The following is a 19280-nucleotide window of genomic DNA, read 5'->3' on the forward strand; positions in this document are numbered from 1 at the left end:
CACACAGACACACACACACACACACACACACTCACATACACAGACACACACGCACACAGACATACACACACACAGACACACACACCCACACACACTCACATACACAGACACACACACACAGACACACACACACACAGACACACACACAGACACTCACACACACAGACACACACTCACACACACAGACACACACTCACACACACAGACACACACACACACCGTCCCCATCACTGCCAATTCTCCCTGCCTCCCGGACTGCCCCAGAATTTCTGGGCAATGAAAGTGAATCTCCGAGACTCTCCTGCAAGAGACCGAGAGCCAAAACACTGAGTGAAGTGGACACATTTTTATTTCCCGTGAGTTCTTAACACCATGCAGTTGATGAAAGGAGCTGTGTTGTGAGATTCTTTTGGACTATTACCTAGCCCAGTCAGAACTGGACCCCCATACCCAATGGTTTAATGCCCAATGACACTCAGTCCCCAAACTGGAAATGCAGGGACCCAAAATACCACCAAATACCCCTGTGAAACCCAATGACGGGGCAAGGCTTTCAGGAAAACAGGCGACAATGTTTCGGCTTTGGGCCCCTTCTGTATTCGTTGGAGCTTAGAAGAATGAGAGGTGACCTTGTTGGAACATACAAGATTGTTAGGGGGTTTGACAGGGTGGATGCAGAAAGGTCATTTCCCCCTGTGGGAGAGTCTGGGACTAGAGGGCATCACCTCAGAGTAAGGGGGTCACCCATTTAAGGCAGAGCTGGGGAGGAATTTACTTTCTCAGAGAGTTGGCGAATCTGTGGAATCCTTTCAGAGTGCTGTCGAGGCTGGTCATTAAACAGGTTAAAGGCTGAGATAGATTGATAAGGGGAACGAGGGTTCCAGGGAAAAGGCAGGAAAGTGGAGTTTGAGGATGAGTGAGATCAGCCATGATCTCATTGAATGATGAGGCAGACTCGATGGGCTGAATGGCCTACTCCTAGTCCTACTCCTTTCAAAGTGAGGGGAGTGTAAGGAGTTTGGAGGAAGGGGGAATGAACGGATGCTGTAACTGCATGAAGATTGATTTCCTCCGACACTTTCTCCCACACAGCGAGTCAAGTGGTGAACACCCCTGAATTTCTCGCTATTGGTTTGAGCGACACGCAGCAAGAGAGGCTCTCAGAGATGGGGACTGGCTAACGGCGACCAAGTTGGGAGCCTCGCACAATATGGAAATGACCACATAATGTTCAGGTAACTTCACTGAGGCTCCGCCTCTGCTTGACAGAAACAGACAGAGGCCAACAGATCCCGATCGCAGCCGGGATCCGGAGTGAGCTTCCTGAAAGATAGGTTGGAGGAAAGATTAGACCGTAACTTTCCAAAAGGGATTGGTTAAACCCTTGAAGGAGAGGCTATCACAGAGCTTCAGAGGAGAAAGAGCTGATTCATTGGACAGTTCTTTACGAAGAGCCAGCAGAGGTGCGATGGGTTTGAATGGCCACCTTCAGGACTGCATCACCCAATGATTGTAAAGGTTTGCTGTGGATCTAAGAACCTCTTGGGCATCGAACCTATGAACTAGGAGCAGAGGCCATTCAGCCCCTTGAACCTGTTCTGCCACTCAGTAAGATCTTGGAGGGTTCAGAAGGATGTTACTGGATTTGGAGGGTTTGAGTTATAAGGAGAGGCTGGATAGGCTGGGATATTTTTCACCGGATTGTAGGAGGTTGAGGGGTGACCTGATAGAAGTATATAAGATAATGAGATAGAGTTGTTGGCAGATGTCTTTTCCCTAAGATGGGGAATTTCAAAACTAGGGAACCCATTTTTAAGGTGAGAGGAGAAAGATTTAAACAAGACATGTGGGGCATTGTTTTTACACAGAGAGTGGTTTGTGTGTGGAATGAACTTCCTGAAGAAGTGGTGGATGTGGGTACAGTCACAGCGTTTAAAAGACATTTAGATAAGTGCATGAATAGGGAAGGTTTGGAGGGATATGGGCCAGGTGCAGGCAGGTGGGACTAGTTTAATTTGGGATTATGTTTGGCAGGGACTGGTTGGGCCGAAGGGTCTGTTTTCATGCTGTATGGCTCTGACTCTGACTGATCTGACCTCCACTTTCTTGCCTACTGCCCGCATAACCTTTCAGGCTGTTGCTTAGCGAGAGTTGATTCACTTCAGCCATAAGAATATTCAAGCTCTCTGCTTTTGCTGCTTTTTGTAGCGAGTTCTGAGAACAGTCTGTGAAAAAATATTCCTCCTCATCTCCATCCTCTGCGTCCTGCTGAAAAGGTTAAAGATGTCCATCGACAATCTCTCGCTGAGACCAGGGGTATAAGACTCTCTATCTCTCACTTTCTCACTCACGTTCTTCACTTCTTCCTCTCTATCCACATCCAACGCTCCCCCACACTTCCCCACTTCCACCGTTTCCCTTTCAGTCTCTCGCTGTCTCATTCCATTGTCTTTTGTTGTCTCTAATTGTTTCCCCTGACCCTTGTCTGTCTCTCTCTCTCTCTCTCTCGCTCACTCTGTCTCCCTCCAGTGCTCCTCAGCTGCCCTCCCCCATCTCTCCAGCAGGTTCTTATTCCCTCTTCTGTGATTTCCCCATCGCTCCCTCTGACCTTCTCTCTTTCTGCCTGCCTCACTGTTTTCCCCTAACTCTCTGTCACTGCCTCATCTGCCTGCCTCACTGTTTTCCCCTAACTCTCTGTCACTGCCTCAGCTCCCTTACCTTGCCGTTCTCTCCCCATTTTTTTAATCCCTGTCCATTCTTAGCCTTATTCTTACCTCTTATCCCTCGTTCTGCCTCCCCTTCTTTCTCTCTCACTCCTTCTATTATTTTGTTTGCACCCTGTTCAACTAAGATCCCCACTGTATTAACACTTAAGGTTTGATTAAAAATGCATTATTTTGCCTTATTGTCGCTGTACATGCAACAGAGATAAACAAACTCTGACCAGACAGGAGAGGGATGAAAAATGAAAATCTCCATTCTCATTCTGCGATCTATCCAACAGATAGTTCAAGGCAAGTCAGTTAAATATATCTTTACTGCAAACAGATCCCAGCGATGGTAAGGCAAGTTAACAAACAGAAGGAGCAAATCCTCCCGTTAACAGACTTAAGGAGGAATAGAACTTACCAAGGATGAATTAGAGAAACAAGGTCAACACGAATTCAGGAGCTTATTAAGACTTGAGGGCCCTTAATCCAAAGCTTCCCCCGGACATATTGGCTACTTGTTATCGATAAACTCCTGGAGCTCCTTGTCAAAACGGTGCCTCTTCCTTTTCTCTCCCTCTCTCTCTCTCTTTGTCCGACTCTGTCTCTCTCTCGTTCTCCCTCCAACTCTCTGGTCTATCGAGTGCCAGGATTAATCTGGCGTTGCAGTTCGCAGCTAAGCGCCATTGATCACAGTGTGAGCAGTGAGACACAGCTCTCTGAGTGAGCAATTAGCAGGCAGAATTCGGAGAGGGTTTAAGTGACTGTTGTATACAGGAGCCCTATTAGCAGCAACAGTGACCTGGTATAAAGATGATCGATAGGAGCCTTCTGAACTCAGAGAGTTTACAAATCCACAGCACGTTCTGCTTCAAGTTGGCTGGATTTAACCCTTTTGATGAGTTTAAACTTGAAAAGAAATCTCTTGCACCATCCATGACTTCAGTTTCCATTTAACTTGGCTCCATTCCCACCAGGGGGTTTACGGCATTGTACTGTGCACCTGAAGGGGATGACGTGTCACAGAGTCCTCATTGACCAATAAGGTGCTCCATCCACAACCGCAGAAGATTGCCCCCTACCTGTCACTGTGTGGCATTTCCTTGTCTCCTCCCTCCGCCATCTTGCGGCCTCCCTGGCTGAGATTGCCGATGCCATGGCGACGAGCGAGCCTTTATTGTCAGCTGACAGGAAGTGCGCCAACCCGGGTGAGAAAGACAAGCCTGAGGCCCAGTCTCTCACTCAGTTCCACTCTCTGTCACACCATCAGTCTGGCCCGAAGCTCAGTTTTGTAGAGTGAGCTCTTCCTGGCTGATTGTCAGTCCGTCTGAGCAGGGGAGCTCTGTCGGCCATGAGGTCTTTGGTTGTTTCTGGAGCACCAGGGCGATGCCCTACACAGCCAGCTGACTTTATTTGTGTAACACCTGCCCATCCTCAACACACGCTGAACACCTCACAGCCCACAACGTACCTTAGTAAGACAGGAAAGGCAGCAGCCAATTTTCACACAGCAAGATCCCACTGAGAGCTGTGTAGACAATGGCCAGAAATCTGTCCTTGTGGTGTCTTTTTGGGAGCGATTAATATTGGTGACAATGCAAGGAAGAGAACATCATCAAAGTAGTAATGGCCTCCAGAAAGGGTAGATGGGAACTCAGTTTAACATCTTGTCTATAAGATGGCACTCTGGCAGCACGGTGCCCTCTCAGTACTCTGACAGCCAGGCCTCTGAGCTTAAGGCCCCTGCAGTTCATCCTGAATCCCTATAATGAAACTCTGGCTTTAAGAGGTATATTTGGTTCTGTTTTCTTTTGTGAAGAAAGGTTGAGACAGAGGTGCCGGGCAGTCTGTTCCAAAGCCAATTAAGTAAACAGCTTGTGAGGCCTTGTTTTACTTTTTAAATTCAGAACAATAGAAGCAGCCTGACTGGGTGGGGTCAAGCTCCCACAGAACCAGGATTTTTAGTTTTAGCTTTTCAGTAGCAGTTGCTGGGTTCTTGAAGCTGGGTTTGGAAGTTGCAGTACATCTCTCCCTGGTACTCTCTCTTTCAAAGTGTCCTCTTGATGTTTTTCCTCCTGAACGGGAGAATTACCTGTGAGCAATCTATTTCACTGAATCTGCCTTTGCCAAGTGTGTGTTTATGGGATGTTTCTATATTGGAACAGTTACTGTTTAGTAGTTAAATAATCTATTATTCTGTTAAGTTTTCCAATAGAGTTATTGTTCTAATTTCTTCTTTCTTTTGTTTGTATTTTAACGATAGTGTATAAGTAAAGTGTGTTTTGCTTCAAGCCTGATTGACCAATCAAGTTGCAGCCAGAATGCAATGCCGAGCACTTTAAAATAAGACAAAAAAAAAATAGAGTCTAGGCCATCTCCTGAATATATTTTGAGGGGGTTTGGTCTGGTACATAACATTCCTAAAGCTTTGATTCAAAAATCAGTGCTGTCACACCGACCAAAGGGCCTGCTCACGAGATACTGAGCCCAGAATGAGAATGAAACAGACTTGGAAGTGGAGGAGTAAGTTACTGTAGAGGCTGGAACATAAACAGAAGTTGCTGGAAAAGCTCAGCAGGTCTGGCAGCACCTGTGAAGGAAAAATCAGAGTTAACGTTTCGGGTCCAATGACCCTTCCTCAGAACCCAGACCTGAAACGTTAACTCTGATTTTTTCTTCACAGATGCTGTCAGACCTGCTGAGCTTTTCCAGCAGCTTCTGTTTTTGTGCCTGATTTACAGCATCCACAGTTCTTTTGGTTTTCATTACTATAGATTCTGGAGTCTGTTCAGTTATTGGACCCTCCTAGTGTGTCAAATATACTTAAATGTTAGTATTGTAGGTGTAAGAGATGTCTTTAGTTTTGTGGATAATCAAACTCCAATGTTTTGTGTATTTACTTGATATGCAACTGCGTAGAACCGAACTGCTTTTATATCTATATATTTATGTCCAAATTTTTTTAATGAATAAAGCACATTTTTGAAATATATATGTAATAAAATTATACTGAAAGCAACAAATGCTGGAGATCACAGTTGGTCAGACAACATCCATGGAGAGAGAGCAAGCCAATGCTTTTCGATGTAGATGACAGCCGCTCTGATGAAGAGTTGTCTAGACTGGAAATGTTATCTCTCTCTGTGGATGCTGTCTGACCTGCTGTCATCTCCAGCATTTGTTGTTTTCAGACTGGGAAGTGGAGACTGACTGCTCACTCCTTACAAATACCAAGCTTCCACTAACCAGTCTAAAAGTCCCTATCCTCTGCCAGGACGATACATGTACTTGCCTTTCCCAAAATCCATTCACAACCCATTTGGCTATGGAATGCATTGGGGTTTTTTCTTGAGCTCACTCAATGGAGGACAGAAGTGAGCAATGGAGGCCAAGTCATCCCAGCATTCATAGCAGTGGTGAAAGAGCTCTATTAAAACAAGATGGGCTGCACTTTTGGAGGGTTTGTATCTCTCTATTCAATGTTGCACAGTCATGTCTCCGCATGCAGAGAAGGAGCTACTCTTGGCTCCTGCATGAAACTCCTGTCAGAGTGGCCACCTTGCAGAGCTCTGGTTAAAAACGGCATTGAAGTGGAGGCGAACCGTAGCAACCCCAGAGAGTCTCTCTGTCTCTGTCGCTGGGCCAAGGTAGTAGCAATCAGAAGCAGCCGCTGGAAGACTGTGAGTGACGGTCTCGGAAACAATATGCGGTTTCAGGAAAAGGCAGCAGGGTGGCTCTGGGTCACCATGCTCTTTCGGGCTGCTGACCCAGTGGGCCAAACAGCCTCCTTCTGTGTCCTGCAGTCCCTGTGATAATGAGCTCCTGGTGACAAACCCACAGCTCCTGCTTTTATATAGCAACCTGCACAACCAAAGGACAGCCCAAAGCTTTTTCAGCGCACTCCCAGAGGGTGGTCTCTGCAGTAACCTTGGCAACAGGGCAGCCATTTTGTGCACAGCAAGCTCCTGCCAACAGCAAAGGGATCCCGGATGGTTTGTTTGTGGATGTTGGTTGAGGATTGAGTACAGTGTTTAAATTCCCAGAGTGGGATCTGAACTTACAACTTGTGAACTCCTAGATGAGAGTGCTGCCCATTTATTGACAGTGTGGCCATGTTGGAGGGTCACCTCTTATTGACGTTCATGAGAACAGAGACTTGATGATGACAGTGGGAGAGACGTCCAGTACCTGCTGATCACTCTGTTTTCCTGAAGGATCAAGGATGAGATTATCGGGTTTCGGTGTAGGTTCTGGGATAAATCTTGAGCTGGACATCAGGGAGAACGCTCTCTCGCAAGGTCAGGTCACCCAGGATCCTTGACATCAGCCAGGGACAGCAGGTGTAGGAGCCTCAGTTTCAGAATTCTGTTCTTGAGCCTCACTGAGGCATTTTCAGTGGAAGGAAATATCTTTGAACTCATTAAAGAGAAAGGAAGTGTGTTAGCGAGAGACAAGGACAAAATGACAGGCCACAGCCTGGCCCCTCACCTGAGAATAGTGACCCCTCACCCCTGCCCTGACCACACTGATTCTCTACCCTGAACCAAGCACTGTGACCTCTCCCCCGATCCGAGCACAGTGACCCCTCACCCTTGACCTCAGCACCATGACCCCTTGCCCCTTACCTCATGGTTGGCCAAACCTGGAGAATATACATCAGCTGAGTCTCCTCAATCAGTCCCACTCTTCATTGTCAGCTGATGGTTCCTACACTTCTGGATCAGAAAGCTGCTTCCAGAACATTCCATTGACTAATGCCATCTGACAACTGCTCTCATGTCATGGCTATTCCCCACAAAGGAACCTCAAGGCCTTTCTGCAGGAAATAAGGGGTCATATGGAAACAAATCTATAACAGCCTCCAGCCCACACACCACCCCTTGCCTACCTCCTCGCCCCTCACCCTACACCCCCTCACCTCCCCCACCTTGGACCCCCTCAACACCTCAAAACCTTCACCCTACACACCCTACACACTGTCACCTCCCTCACCGCCCTCGCCCCACACACCCTCCGACCAGACTCCTATCCCTTGACCAAACGCCCCTCACTTCCCACTCACATCCTTACCCCCTCGACCTCTCTGATACCCCAGGAGCCTCACCGTGGCCCCACCCCCACCTCCAGCCTTCACTGTGAGAAAACAGATTGAGATGACTTCAGTTCCAGCACCTCTCAACACCTGCCAAAGAACAGCAGAGACAGCAAGAGGTGCCTGACATTTCTCTAGAGTCAGGCCTTTTGAGGGGTGTGGGGAGGATGGTGTGAGCCGGATGATCTACTACAGGAGGAGGAGAGGGGCCTCCAATCCTCCGAGAGAAATATTTAATCGTAAAGAGGAAATATTTTCACGCTTTGCTGAAGAGAGTCTCCCTTTTGGCTCAGGGAAGATAAAAATAATCTTTGTTTGAGTGGCAGGTAGAAAGTAGGCCAGAGACACCTAAAGGTTTTCCATCTGTCCTTGGTTTAGAGAACGGAAAACTGTCTTGGATCCAGATTTGATGCTCTCCACAATCCATTTGGCCCTGAGTGAGCTGGATTCAACCATTTTATCAACTGAGAGGGAACGGCTGAGAGGGACCACTTAGCTCATAAGGGTAGGAGGAGGCCATTCAGCCCATCAAGTTTGTTCAGTCATTTGCTTATATCATGGCTGACCTGTGACATCATTCCATTAGCCCCACAGCCTTCACTACTTTCATTTGTTTGGTTTTTATTTGAATTTTTAACCTATTTTTCTAATCAACCTGCTCTGAGATGATACTACACACCTCTGGAGCAGCTGGGATTGAGTCTGGCCTCCCGGTCCAGAGGTAGAGAGAGACGTTACCACTGCTCCACACAATACTTTTATTTAACAATAAGGGTAATTGATCTCAGAATTTGCGAGTAATCTTACTGGTTATCGTGGTGGAAGACGGTTCCAGTTCACTTCAAAGTGTTTGGTAAGGTCTGGCTTGATTTTTGAGACTTTGTCATAGATTCATACAACATGAAAAAAGACCCTTCGGTCCAACCCGTCCATGCCGAACAGATATCCTAAATAAATCTAATCCCATTTGCCAGCATTTGGCCCATTCATTAACCCTTCCTATTCATGTACCCATCCAGATGCCTTTTAAATGCTGTAATTTAACCTGCCTCCACCACTTCCTCTGGCAGCTCATTCCATACACGCACCACCCTCTGTGTGAAAAAGTTACTCCTCAGGTCCCTTTTAAATCTTTCCCCTCTCACCTTAAACCTATGCCCCTCTAGTTTTGAAGTCCCCCACCCTGGGGAAAAGATCTAGTCTATTCACCCTATCCATGCCCCTCATGATCTTATAAACCTCTATAAGGTCACCCCTCAGCCTCGCCCACTTGTGGTCTCTTCAAATAGGCGTCGTTGGTCAGCCTGAACAAACCCAGCTCCAACCACGAGTTGACAGCAAGTTGGCCATGAGGTAAGGTGACAGGGAGCTACCTCCTCATGTTCTCAGGGGGTGGTTTGACTTTTTAAGAGAGATTAGTCATGACGAGGGGCGAGGGAAGGTTGGGGCAGGGGTAAAGGGTGGTGGGGTGGGGATTGGCAGTGGTGACAATGCCTTGAGTAGTGTCTGGAAGCCCACAGGCATCAGTGTGAAGTTGGGAAAGATGGACACAGAGCACAAAGCTGGGACGTTGATCTGTCGGCCTGTAAGAGTTGTGCTCTGAGAGGAGAATAACGGTTACTATGTGACATGCCAATGACACACTGGATATATCACGACAGGAAACGATGTATCTTTGAATTTATTAATGATATATGGGCATCGCTGCCCATCCCTCATAGCCTAGGGCCCAGTTAACAGTCAACCACATTGCCAGCACAGATTTGATGGGTGTACTGTATGGTTCTCTATTTCTATTGCTGTGGGTCTGGAGTCACGTGTAGGCCAGACCAGGTAAGGATGGCAGATTTCCCTTCCATAAAGGACATTGGTGAGCCGGATGGCTTTTCAAAGATGATGGTTACACGGTGTGTCGGAAAATCCCATCGGATTCACTTGCCTTGCAGTGGGATGAAGTCCCTTATTGACATTATTGCTGGTTGCCGTGTTCTTAAATGAACGTAAATGTTTGTCACCCTCCATCAGCAGATTTCCATCACACACGCTACTTTGGTAACCCCAGTGGGACCAAGGGTATGGGCCGACAGTTATTACACGTCAAAATGTGGCTTAGGTAGAGGATGCTCAGTTGGATGGTGAGAAAAATCAACGAGTAGGTTAGATCAAAACATGAGGTTCAGGGATCGGAAGGGTCACTGAGAGAGAGAGAGGGAGAGGGAGAGAGAGAGCGAGGGGAGAGAGAGAGAGAGGAGAGAGAGAGAGGGAGAGAGAAAGAGAGAGGGGTAGAGAGAGAGAGAGAGGGAGGAAGAGAGAGGTGGGTGGGGGTGTGGAGAGGGGCCAATAGCATTCCACTGCAGGGACATTGGGAACAAAGATATGTCAGCCTGGGTCCAGGGAATGACCGAAGGATGAAGAATTGGACGTGTGGATGACCCTGACATGAGGATTGAGACAGGCTTGAAGAAAACTGGTGAAGTTATGAGACAGAGACAATGCCAACTATCCCACAGAGAGTATGGTGGTCGTGCAAAGAACTCTCACACATTTCTGAGGAAGGGTCCCGACCCGAAACATCAGCTTTCCTGCTCCTCTAATGCTGCCTGAACTGCTGTGTTCCTCCAGCTCCACACTGTGTTCTCTCACACATGATTTCTCCTTTACAAAGCCATGTTGATACTCTCCTAACCAACAACTACTCTCTAAATTTCCAAAAATCACATTCTGGGATTTTGGGATTTTCCCTGCTACTGATGCATGGCTAACAGGTCTGTAGTCCCCTGCTTCTGTTCTCTCTCCTTTTCTCCAATCTGCAGGCACCCTTGCAGAATTCGTAGAATTTTGAAAAATGATCACAACGGTATTTGCTACTTCTGTAGTCAACTCTTTCAATACTCAAGGGTAAAGGTCATTGAATCCTGACAATTGGTCAGCTTTCAGTCTTGTCAATTTCACCAATAACATTTCTTTCACTAATACTCATTTTGTTCAGATCCATATTCTCACTAGACCCTTGGATGGTAATTTATAGAATCCCTACAGTGTGAAAACAGGCCATTCGGCCCAAGAAATCCACACCGCCCCTCCGAAGAGCATCCCACTCAGATCCATTCCTCTAATTTCCCATGTCTAACCCACCTAACCTAAACATCCCTGGGCACAGTGGGCAATTTTAGCATGACCAATCCACCTAGCCTGCACACCTTTGGACTGTGGGAGGAAACCCACGCAGACAATGTGCAAACTCTACACAGACGGTCGCCTGAGGGTGGAATCAAACCTGGGTCCCCGGTGCTGTGAGGTAGCAGTGCTAACCACTGAGCCACTGTGCCACCCCTACTTTCTTTGATGGGGACTTCCAATGTTTTACTCTGTGAAGACAGACAGAAATTATTTTTCTCGCTAAGTATGAGTTGCATTGGATATTTGTTTTCAGTGTTGATCACCATGAAGCCTAGCAATATTTGTCCCCATATCTTATCAAACTTCCTCATTAGCTACCTACCCCCACTCCAACAGAATGTATCATGGCTCTGTTTTACCACATCTTCTACCACTCTGCATGGACTTACAGATAGACCGATTTTCCTTCGATCCATGCCATCTCTAAAAGACCACCATGCCATCCAGATGGGTATTGGCAATCTAAGGATGCCCCTCACTGGCAATGCAACAGTACAGCACCTACAAATCTGCATTACTCATGGGACACTGACACTCCCTCACACATATATCCCCAATATCTTCACCCATCCTTAGACACATCATGTGTGTAAACACCGTTTCTAAGTCACTGCTGCTCTGCTCCCTGTACACACTATTTCTTGCTTTTTTACATCCCTATTCTAATCTCTCATTCCTTATTAACTTCCCTGATTTCTAAAATCCTCCTGATCCTCAGGCTTCCAACTATTTCATGGCAACTTTATATACCTTCCTTCTGTGAACTAATACAATCCATAAGTTCCCTCATTAGCTGTGGCTCCCTTATTCTTCCTTGGACCATGTTAATATTCAGTTTGCTTCATCACCTTTTCAGGCAGACCATTGCAGAATATCACATAAAGAAATTTCTCTTTCTGTTCTGGCATGTTAGCACACTACCATAACATTGTGCAAGATTGGAAGGATAGATCCAAATGGTGTTTTTGAGCCTTAATGTTGGAGGTTGAGGGTGGGAGGGGGTTAGTGAGAGACCCCACGAGTGGGGTTTGGACACAGTGTGAGAGGGGGTAGGTGGAAGATATGAATGCTTTAGGGCCGAACGGCTGGTTGCTATTGCATAAGGTCTAAGTGATCTTAATCTTCAGCTGAAAACTGTCGATCTTTCATCCACATTACTTTCCAGTTTCTCACATCAAAGGATCTCATTCAAAAGAGAAACCCGCAAATAGAAAGAAAGAGACAACATTCAGAAATTGGTCAGAATCATCAACAGACGGCTCTTGCTAGAAACAATCCGAGAAAGAGAAAAGACATTGTTCAGGGTTGCAGAAGGTGAACGAGGTGGGACTGAGTCAACCTGATAATGGCACAGCCAATCCTGGTGGATGCTGCCTCCTGACTACCCCACGCCTTCACTTATAGCAAGCCCCATGTCCCTATCAGCCCTGTGCTCACTGACCTACATCAGTTCCCAATCAAACCACACCTCAGTTTTAACACTCTCAGCCTAGATTTCAAATCCCACCAACCTCTGTCCATTCCCTCAGCCTGGCTGCCTTCCAGGATTTCTGCTCCCCCCCAGTCCTGACCTCTTGCGCGCCCCCAGTTTTAATCGCACCAAAATTGATGGCCAGACCCTCAAACTCCTGGGCCCTATATTCTCGAAGCTCCTCCCCATGTTATATTCCTGACTGACAGCTGTGGGAGGAAACATAACACAGCCAGTTATGATATGAAAGGGATTTATTCACTGAGTGAAATGATACAGGTACATATCTGTCCAGTCCTGATGAAGGGTCCTGACCCGAAATGTCGACTTTCCAGCTCCTTTGATGCTGCCCGACCTGCTGTGTTCCTCCAGCTCCACACTGTGTTGACAGGTACATATCTGCTGACTCCATCTAGCCGCTGGGTCAGAAAACATCTCTTCACAGATTCTCAAGTGAGCATCCAATCAATGCCTTAACAACCCAAATCTCACTTTCCTGATTTAACACACTTCTTCAAAAATAGGTCTTTGATCAAGATTTCCGGAACTCAGTACATGTGCTTGGATATCTCACCTCCTGACTCCCCAAAGCCTGCCCACTGTCTACAAGGCACAAGTCAGGAGTGTGATGGAATACTCCCCACTTGCCTGGATGGGTGCAGCCCCAACAACACTCAAGAAACTTGACACCATCCAGGACAAAGCAGCCCGCTCGATTGACACTACATCCTCAAGCATTAACTCCCTCCACCACTGACGCTCAGTAACAGCAGTGTGTACTATCTACAAGATGCACTGCAGAAATTCACCAAAGATCCTCAGACAGCACCTTCCAAACCCACAACGACTTCCATCTAGAAGGACAAGGGCATCAGATACATGGGAACACCACTACATCCAAGTTCTCCTCCAAGCCACTAACCATCCTGATTTGGAAATATATCACCGTTCCTTCATTGTCGCTGGGTCAAAATCCTGGAATTCCGTCCCTAAGGGCACCACAGCAGGTGGGCTGCAGCAGTTCAAGGAGGCAGCTCACCATCACCTTCTCGTGGGGCAACTAGGGATGGGCAATAAATGCTGGGCCCAGCCAGCGATGCCCACATCCCAATCGCAAATTTAAAAAAAGTTAATTAAATAGCCTTTTCAAAGACCCAGTATAGATTAAATGGGCCGACTGGCCTCCGTCTGTTCTGAGTCTTTCCACAATGCTATTGGAGAGAAGCTTTGCAGGATGCCCCCTGCAGTTTTTTTGTGCGCCAAGAATCTGATTCACCGCCCCCCTACACCGCAGCCCCCACCCCTCTGCCAAAGGGAGAGAGCAACCAACAGCATCACTGACCTCCCAATGCTAGCAGGTCTGACATGCCATCCATCCGCCTGGCAGCAAAGATCCCATTAGCTGCTCTGAATGTGTGCCTATCAGGGTCGAATAGTGCAGGTATGAAGTGCGAGGGAGTGAGTGCTCCAAAGCTGCAGAGGATAGGAGGCAGAGGGTGAGGGAACAGTTAGAACAGGATAAAGAGCTACTGTCACTGTCTGTGTGCCTGAGGGAGGGGGCACCTGGAAGTTGTGTGGCTCCAAAAGGTACTGGGTGAAGAGGCTTCCCTGGTCAGGTCACCAAACAGCTTTAGGATTGTAACCAGCTCTCCCTCTCTCCTTTCTCCATCTATCTCTCTCTCCCTCTCTCCTTTCTCCGTCTATCTCTCTCTCCCTTCTCCATCTATCTCTATCTCCCTCAATCTCTCCTTTCTCTGTATATCTCTCTCTCCCTCTTTCCATTCTCCGTCTATCTCTCTCTCCCTCTCTCCTTTCTCTGTCTATCTCTCTCTACCTCTCTCCTTTCTCCGTCTATCTCTCTCTGTCCCGCTCTCCTTTCTCTGTCTATCTCTCTCTCCCTCTCTCCTTTCTCCGTGTATCTCTCTCTCTATCTCTTCTTTCTCCGTCTATCTCTCTCTACCTCTCTCCTTTCTCTGTCTATCTCTCTCTCCCTCTCTCCTTTCTCCGTCTATCTCTCTCTCCCTCTCTCCTTTCTCCCTCTCGCAGCTCTGAGGAAGGAAGCTCCTGACATTAACTGATGGGTCTCCCAATCCCACAATTGATGCCCATCGCTGATCCTGCCGGAGGAGGTGCTGATGGGCTATCATGGGGCTGGGGGCAGAACGGGGACCGTAACTCCTGCTGTACAGACTGAGAGAGGAGCCATGGGCACCTTTAAGAGGTGCCACAAAGCTCAGTTCCTGAGGCATTTGCAACAAACGATGTGGGCACCTCCCCACCCAGGGGGCAATTAGATCCTTAGGGCATTTGTAACCAGTTGAATTGAGCTCAGTTCTGCAGGACAGGGATCTGTAAATAATATGATTGAATGTAAGGCTTGGTGATGGAGGGATGGGGAAGAGTTAATGTGAAGGTGTAAATAAACATCATTACTCTGAAGTGATGTAAACTGGCATGATTATTAGGATTCTTTTAGTCTCACAGTCTTGTGACAGAGTGGATACATGACCTGTGTATTGTTTGTGTTTTTTATTACGTTGACATAAATAGGTCAGGTCTGGCACGGCATAAAAAGGCAACGTTTACCGACCTCTCCCGCTGCGTCCCGGGGACCTAACCACCACAACATCCAGCCCTCATGGAACAAACACTCCCCTATCCTCTTTTCTGAAGAAGGGTCTAGATCCAAAATGTCAGCTTTCCTGCTTGGCCTGCTGTGTTCATCCAGCTCTACACTTTGTTGTCTTTGTCTCACCTTGTTTTTTTTTTCCCCTTTATTCATTCACAGGATGAGGGCATTGCTAGTCAGGCAGCATTTATTGCCCAGAGGCCAGTTAAGAGTCAACCACATTGCTGTGGGTCTGGAGTCACATGTAGGCCAGACCAGGTAAAGATGGCAGTTTCCTTCCCTAAAGGATATTAGTGAACCAGATGGGCTTTCCCCCCCTGACAATCAACAACAGACTCACAGTCATCATTAGATTCTTAATTCCAGATTTTTATTGCATTATTCCACCATCTGCCGTGGTGGGATTCAAACCCGGGTCCCCAGAGCGTTATCTGGGTCTTTGCATTAACAGTCCAGCGATAATACTGCTAGGCCATTGCTTCCCCCACTGTGAGTGCTGTCTAAATAAAGACTTGTTAAATCTTCAGGCACTGAGGGGGCTGGGTGTGAGTAAATTGTTGAATGCTGCCGCGTATATACATCACTGAAAGGAGTTTGCTGCATAGGCTGACAGCTGTTAGAAACTGCAGCAATCTGAAGAGACGGTCCCAGTTGGCGGATACTCAAGACATTGATGGAAAACTTCGGAGATTTCAAACTTCCCAGGGAATTGGTGCCTCTGTTGCCCTCCCTCTTTGAGAATATCAGTGTAAGACAGGCAGGGTTTTTACCCCCATTTGAAAGCACAGGGCAGCCGTTCCCCAGAGGCACTCTCTTCAGACCTGACACTCAAACCGAGTTGATTAAAGACCGTTGCTGTCCATTTTACTCACAGCTCACGGGTTCCAGTCTCTCGGCAGAGATTTAAACACACAATTTAGTGCAGCGCAGCGCTGTGAGGGAGTACTGCACTAGCAGAGTCACTGACTCTCAGATGAGGTCCCTGTTGCTGTTTGAGGTTTGACATTAAACATCCCACAGCCAGATCTGAAGAAATGCAGTAAAATTCACAGTGCACTCGTCAACTTTTAACTCATAGAATGCCTACAGTGTGGAAACAGGCCCTTTGGCCCAACAAGTCCACACCGACCCTCAGAACATCCCACCCAGACCCATCCCCCTATCACCCATCTAATGTACACACCCCTGAACACAATTTAGCATGGCCAATCCACCCTAACATGCACATCTTTGGACTGTGGGAGGAAACTGGAGCACCCGGAGGAAACCCACGCAGACACAGGAAGAATGTGCAAACTCCACTCAGACAGTCACCTGAGAGTGGAATTGAACCCGGGTCGCTGGTGCTGTGAGGCAGCAGCGCTAACCACTGAGCCACCGTGCTGCCTCATCCATATAGCCAAGTGAACCTCTAGATCCCCTACTGGGCAGCACAGTGGCTCAGTGGTTAGCGCTGCTGCCTCTCGGCACCAGGGACCCAGGCTCAATTCCAGCCTGTGTGGAGTTTGCATGTTCTTCCCCATGTCTGTGTGGTTTCCCTCCCCAGTCCAAAGATGGGTAGGGTAGGGTGGATTGGCCTTGCTAAACAGCCTGAAGTGTCTAGGGATACGCAGGCTAGATGGGTTAGCCGTGGGAAACGCAGGGTTACAGGGAAAGGGTAGGTGGTGGGATGCTCTTCAGAGGATCAGTGTGAACTTGATGAGCTGTGTTCCTACTCTACGTTTCAGCCTGGACTTGTCCAAGGGTAAAGGAAAATGGTCACAGTTCTCCTCCTTTAATAGCTCATTGTAACATTGATACGGTCATAAATCCTACTATTCTACTTGTCCTTGAGTTGCTTCACATCTTTTCTTCAGAAAGGGAGTTTAATGACTTGCTCAGTCTTAAACCTCTGGTCCCAGACCACAACGTGCTAATTGTCCCCTTATTTATAGGTGGCTTTTCACAAAATTCAACAGTGGTCCTGGGTTTGCCCAGAAGGAAGGATTTAATTCCAGAGAGAGCAAGAACTGCCGATGCTGGAGTTTCTGAAGAAGGGTCCAGACCCAAAAAGTCAGCTTTCCTGCTCCTCTGATGCTGCCTGGCCTGCTGTGTTCATCCAGCTCCACACTGTGTTATATCAGGGTTTAATTCCAAATCCTTTTGGAAACTGAATTCAGATATAACTGTCTGGTCAGGTTTGAAACCATGTCCTGGAACTTTAGCCTGAGGTTCTGGATTAATATTCCCGTGATGTTGCTGCTCTGATAGCATTCCTTCCCGCGAGTAGAGGCGTTGGCCTCCGGGGTTACAAGGCCGGGAATAACCAGCTCCGAAGGCTCAGATTATTGACGGGAAGGCCTCTGGAGGAAGTGAGGACTCGACTCCCATCCCTGAGGATTCCCTCCGGAATGAGGCAGTGCGATGTGTACCAGCTCCAACTTGGCAAAGGGGCACAAGCGAGAAGGAAAGGTGTGCATTTATATAGCACCTTTCACAACCAGGCAGGTGTCTCAAAGTGTTATGAAGTGCAGTTGCTGTCGCAGGAAACACACCGGCCAATCTGCGCTCAGAGAATGCCCCCGCACGGCAATGTGATAATGAGCAGATCAGCTGGTATTTTTCACCCCCTGGGGTTGACTGAGGGGTAAGTCTTTTGTCAGGATGCCCACTCCTTTGTGAGATAGTGCCAGGGTCTTTTTATATCCCCTCAGGCAGGCAGTAGGAGCCTGAGTTTAATGCCTCGTGTGAAAGACAGCACTGCCAACAATGCAGCACGCCCTCAGCACCACACTTGGCAGGGGGCACAGACCCTCGATAAGCCCTGGAGTAGGACTAAACCCAGAATCTTGTGACATAGAGACAAGGAGAGAGAGAGGGGGTGGGGGGAGGGAAAGACAGAAAGGACAGTGAGAAAGAGGATAAAGGAGAAAGCAGGAAAGAAAGAGAAGGGAATGGACTGAACGATAAAAGGAGAGGGAGAGAAAGAAGAAAGGGTCGAGACAGAGAGAAGGAGAAAGAGAGAAGAGAGGAAAGAGAGCAAAGGAAGTGAAGAAGGGAGAGAGAGGAGAGAGGGGCGAGTGAAAGAGAAGGGGAAAGGTGGTAAGAAGAGGAGAAAAGGAAAGAGAGAGAAGAAAGGAGAAGGATAGAAAGAACAGAAGACAGACAGAGAGAGAGAGAGAGAGCAGAAAGTCTAGTGGGAGAAGGAAGAGAAAACGGAAGACAAACCGAGAGAAGAAAGGTAAAAGAAAAAGAGAAGAAAGGAGAAGTGTAGAAGGAAGAGAAGAATGGACATAAAGAGAGAGCGTGTGAGAAAGGAGAGACAGGGAGAGAGAGAGGGAGAAAGGAGAGAGGAAGAGATGACAAAGGGAAGGGGAAGAAACAAGAAGCAGCAGCGGAGGGGCCAGGCTCCCGACAGTGTGCTCGCCTGTACAATACAGGAGAGTCTGTCACAGCCGCTATCAGAAACTCAGTGTGTTAGACACAACAGCCATTGAGTGGAGTGAAAGCAGGTTCAGTATGTAGGAGCACTGACCAAAACAGGAACAGGAGGCCATTTGGCCCCTTGTGCCTACTGACCCAGCACCATCCTAACTCCATTCAGCCTCCTGTACTGGAGACCCTTGGTCGAGCTGAAACCTATCAATGGCAGCTTTGAGATTTACAAATGTCCCTCCCCCCAGCCCCATCGATGGAGGGTGAGTGCGGGGTTGGGGGGTGTGGATGGTTCCAGTTTCCTGCCCCCGTGTCACTTACCAGTCGTTATAAAAAACGTGGTACACAGGTGCCTGATCCTTGCTTCCAGCAGATTGGCAGCATTCCGAATTGGTGCTTTGGACTCCGGGCTGGGAATACGTCAATCCCTGGAGGATGAGGGTCAGGGGTCACGGCTGCTCTCTCAGTCCTGCCCCTGCACAGTCTGGGAGGATGTTGTAAAAGCAAGAGGGTCTCAGCCCGGCTTTGTGGGATCATACAGAGTCTATCTCCCCACTGCCCATTAGAACCTTTACCTCTGATGGTTTACAAGAGTTACCAGGGTTGGAGGGTTTGAGCTACAGGGAGAGGTTGAATAGGCTGGGGCTATTTTCCCTGGAGTGTAGGAGGCTGAGGGGTGACCTTAAGGAAGTTTATAAAATCATGAGGGGCATGGATAGGGGGAATAGCTGAGGTCTTTTTCCCCAGAGGAGGGGAGTCCAGAACTAGAGGGCATCAGTTTATGGT

At 47.9% G+C, this 19280-nt stretch overlaps 1 protein-coding gene across 1 annotated transcript in view; it reads right to left on the reverse strand.

The window, feature by feature from the left end:
- The window catches only part of LOC109919660 (protein shisa-9-like), a 10696-nt gene extending 7298 nt beyond the window's left edge, over positions 1–3398 (reverse strand). The window contains exon 1 of the mRNA XM_048617742.1: positions 3130–3398. The gene's annotated coding sequence lies outside the window, so the exon portion shown is untranslated. The remainder of the gene's footprint in view (positions 1–3129) is intronic.
- Positions 3399–19280: the final 15882 nt, after the last annotated feature.

This window comes from Rhincodon typus, chromosome 37, assembly GCF_021869965.1.
Source record: "Rhincodon typus isolate 14 chromosome 37, sRhiTyp1.1, whole genome shotgun sequence".
Taxonomy (NCBI): Eukaryota; Metazoa; Chordata; class Chondrichthyes; order Orectolobiformes; family Rhincodontidae; genus Rhincodon; species Rhincodon typus.